Here is a 4,700-nt window from a genome sequence, read left to right as displayed (position 1 = left end):
TCAACCTTACACTGTGTTAAGAACGCTGGCCGTGGGGCGGATTGCAGCTCCATCACTTAGGAGCCGAGGACAAGCCACGTAACCTCTCGGTGCTGCAGTTTCCTCATCCATAAGAAGGAATAAGAATGATAATAGGGTTATGATGATGGTTGAATTAATCCTGGGGTCTACAAGCCAGTGGATGCCTGTGAACTTGAATGTGGAAATTAGTTACATCTGGGCTCGTTAGTTTTTCAAAGTTATGGTACCATTAAACGTGCCACTGGATCTTATTATTTAATGTTTTAAGAAAAAAGAAGTACTTTGATTATCATATAACTTTTCATTGTTTGGGCAATCATCTCAGTATGTTTTGTTTCTCTTGTGTCCCATCCCTGATAGGCTCCACTAGACGGCCAAGAAAAAGTAAAGTCTCCTTGAATTAATAAACATGCCAAGTACTTACAGTCATTCTGAACATAATAATCATTGACATAGGTGTTCAGTGTTATTATTATTATCTCATTTAATTCTCACAGTAACTACTAAGAGGTAAATATGGCTATTATCATCCCACTGGAAGGTATGCTTATGAGGGCAGGGATTGTTTTTCTATGTTGTTCATTGTGTATCCCCAGAACCTAACATGGGCATGGCACATAGTAGACGTTCGATAAATATTGGTTTAATGAATGTCCAGACCCCAGTTTTGTAGATGAGGACACCAGGGCGTTGAGAGGTGAAATAACACGTCCGTGGTCAACCAGCACCTACGTCATCAAGCCCCATCCATGTGGCTCCAGGGCTGGAGACTGAACTTCCTCATCTGCCGTTCCCTGGTCATTTCATAATTCTTCAAGCGGCAGTCTTTCCCCAGCATAGGTCTTGTATTTGGGAAAAGCAGTGCCTAGTTTTGGCTGAGACTTCTTAGCGGAAGCAGAAGGAGATGCTCATGCAGAACTGGGGGACCCAAGTTTCACCTGGTCCTCATGTGATAAGATGGCAAAAGTAAAGTCCCATTAACATATGAGTGTTCATGGCTTTTCCCCTTTTACACCTGCTAAAGGGAATTTTGTCTTTCTCAGCTTAGTTGCTGGGCTTTTATGGTGCTGGATTTGGGTTCAGAGAAAATGGAGAAGTGACAGCAGGGATGTACTCCAGCAAGGATGGAGTTTCACCCACGGGAGAGGATGGTGAGTAGGAATCGAAGGGAAGAGACTGCGTCAAGGAGTGACAAGAGGCAGCAGGCCTGGGTGCCAGGGAGAGCTGAGAGGGACAGAGAGAGGTTTGGGGACTGCCTGCTGTGTTTGTGGAGAATGGAGGTCAGAGGTGGGCGTGGGAGGATTTTTCAAAGTTTTGTCACGCAAAACTTCTTGCCTCCCTCTCTCTCCCTACTCTTGAGTCATGAGCATTTCCTTTAGACACGTAGTAAAAACGTTAACTTCTAGGCCTCTGAGCTAATGGTTAGCTCAATACTACTTCTTCAGGACAGGGACTGCATACACTGCAGCTTTCACGTGGTCAGTCAACACAAGGTCTCCACTGGCTTTCTCCTGCTCTACTTCTCCTTGTCAGGGTCAATGCTGCTAGGTTGTCCCAGGTCCCGGAGCACAGGACTCCTTACATGAGTTGGAAGATTGGCTCCTTCCTTGGCTGTGCGATTCATTTCATCATGTGGCCCAGAAGTGGCCCAAAATGTATCCAGTGTTTCTCTAAATTTCTCAGAAAAGCAGGGTTTTTTTAATCTCCCATGAGTATCTGCAAAGCTAAACACACATATCTACGAAAACAAGTAATGGCTTGCAAACATAGTGCAGTCTAAATAAATTCTTTAAAAAAATTCTATAAAGAAAATGTAATCTGAAGGGTTAAGGATGACAGTTGAGGGTTTTGACTCTGACATGAGGCAGACGGGTTTACCCAGCTCTGCCAATTATTAATCATCTAAATTTGGGCAATTGGGAATTGCCTGGTGGTCCAGTGGTTAGTACGCCATGGTTTCACTGCCAAGGGCATGGGTTCAATCCCTGGTCGGGGAACTAAGATCTCACAAGTTGCATATGGTGTGACCAAAAAAAAGGGGGGCAGTTAACATAATTACACTAACCTCACTTTTCTCATCTGTAAAATAGAGATAATAATATATATCCCATGGTGTTTACTGTGAGGACTGAATGCCAGAATCCAGGTAAGATATTTAACAGGTGTTCACTGTTAACTCTTACTTAACAGGGAGCAATTTAGATGTACAGAGCATGAAAAGGTCTTTCTCATTTGGTGTCTATTTACAGATCTGTAATTAACCTCTTTCTGGTTTTCCAAAACAGACTGCCCCAAAGATATATTCTGGTCTCTCTCTTTTGCAGGATAGAAAACTGCTTACATATGTGAAATGCCAGCTCTTCTTTCTGGCTTCTAGCAGCATCATTAAGGTTTGAAACCTTCCAGATCCAAGTTCGGGTGAGGCATAGATCTGGGACTGGTGAGCTTCCTGGGTGCCCTGTGGGAAGGAAGCTTCTTGATCAGAGTGTTTCACAATGGGCTGTGGGCCCTGAGGGGATCCCAGGGTAGGCCTCTTCCTCCCAGGATGCTGAGCTCAGGGAGAGCCCTGTTTTCCCAAGATCACTTCCGGTTACAGTGAGGGGGCAAGCTGCATCACGGGCCTTTCCCAGGGCCTTCATCTGCAACAAACCACTGTAAAACACACACACACACACACACACACACACACACACACACCAAAAGACACATTAGAAATTGAACATGTGGAAATAGATGATTTGAAAAGGAATGAATAGAAATGAAATAATCATTTTAAATTACTGAAAAAAATACAGCTATACATCAACAACTGTGAAACAAAGATTTGGCACTCACCCTGAATATTAAGAGCATGTAAGGCAAATGGGGTATGGAAAGAATATGCAGTCATTTCAGCATGACCAGCTCCACTATCCTTAGGTATTTGGTAACTTCAATAGTCTATTTTTTTAAGTAGGCTGATTGGAAGGGTCCTCTTTCTCACTAGTATTGCAAAAAATAAAAAATAATTTCAATGATTTTACTTTGAAACAGTCTTTTTTCCCCTACCAGATTAATTTTCCTTAAATACCATTTTCCTCACAAGCTAAAAAGCTTTAGCAATTCCTGCTGGCTTTCAGACCTGATCCAACTTTCTCAGCCTGGAAATCTAGGTCATCCCATCGTTGTCCGACCCTTCCCTACAGAAATCTCCCATCCCAGCTGGTATCCTCATTCTTCTCCAAACATACATCGCTCGTTGCTCCTTCAAACAGTTTAACCATGCTGAACCCCAAAGGAAGTCCCTCCTGCAAGGCATTTCTCTCCCTCAACTCATTTCTTTTCCTTCAATTTATGTTCATCTCTCAGATTTTTCCCCTCCAGAGACACTGACTGATTCCTTTACGTGGAGAAGTCCCAGGTGTGACTGGAGGAAGTAAACAAATGATCCCCACAGTGCCTTAAACAGAGCAGTTTCCCTTCTGGAGGCAGCGAAGGGCACTGGAAGGTTCATTTGTATGAATAAATGTGTATTTTTATGAATGGAATTTTCAATATTTAAATACCCCCTGTGAATTTATGTCCTTATTTACTTCAGTGTAGCCAAACGTAACTCAAAATTCAGCTAATTTAAGACACAGTCTCATTCTGAATAAATAAATGAAGCAAGCAAATCTTTTTCAAGGAGAAAATGTCTTTGAAAGGGATTTCTAAAGCTTCATTACATTACATGCAGGAGTTGGTTCTCTGGTGAATAAACAGAAGTCATAGCCTGCTTCTTGCAGTACAATTTTCGCAGAGAAAACAAACACACACTGCCTACTGGTGGTGCTTATTCGGATTTGGGCAGGTAAAACACCGTTCCGTGTCCCAGCGCACAGAGCTGGAGTACTGTGTATCTGAGAGCGCTTCCGGGAGAACAGTCCTACGGCTTTTCATCAGAGAATCCCAGCCTGCTCTGGTGAGCCGTGCAATGTTTTTGTGTAGGCAAGGAGGAACCAGGAATCCAGGGAGACCTCGTGGTCTGTGAGGTCCCATGCACAGTGCTTTGAGGTGTTTTCCCACTTAAAGATCATAATACCTCAGCACCACAACTGCTGTTACCCCACTGTTACGGTTAAAGGCATTGCAATTACAGGATCAGTGCAAGAGTTGCGTTCTTTATTTCAATCCAAGGTAAACAAAGTAACGATTACCTGTGACAGTTGGAATGCCCACTCTGTTGGGAGAATCATATACAAGGAGGCATGAAAGTGAGCTCAAGCTTGCCAAGCTCTAAATAAATGACACTTGCTCGTAGCAGACGGTGGCGCCCAGAGTGACAGCACAGGGTCACGTAGCTTGGGCAGCACACAGGCAGCCGTGGTTATGTCATAGGTATCACACGTTTGTAGTTTTATTATTCCTGGCAGGTGGCAGTGAAGTGTCTTGTTCTACCAAAAGCAGCGTATTACAGCAAATTTCCAGCAAACGGAAGTGAAGTATCTTGAAGAGTGGTGTCTTTTCCTAATTTCTGCCAAGGCGCCAGCCACGTGGCCTGGCAGAGGCTGGGGGGCGGCAGCCCTTCAGTCGTTGACCATCCCAGGCCTCTCCTAGGGGGTCTCCATTGCACTGGTCTCCCTGCCTCTGCACCAATGTGGCAAAACTTCCATGGTTTCCATCACCGTGAACCTTTGCAGACTTTCCTTAAAATCGTTTTT

The sequence above is a fragment of the Delphinapterus leucas genome, chromosome 2 (genome assembly GCF_059928025.1).
Source record: "Delphinapterus leucas isolate spDelLeu-1000000601 "Yukka" chromosome 2, BTC_Dleu_Yukka2, whole genome shotgun sequence".
Classification (NCBI taxonomy): Eukaryota; Metazoa; Chordata; class Mammalia; order Artiodactyla; family Monodontidae; genus Delphinapterus; species Delphinapterus leucas.
The sequence above is the reverse complement of the archived record's forward strand: the minus strand, read 5'-3'. Positions refer to the sequence as shown.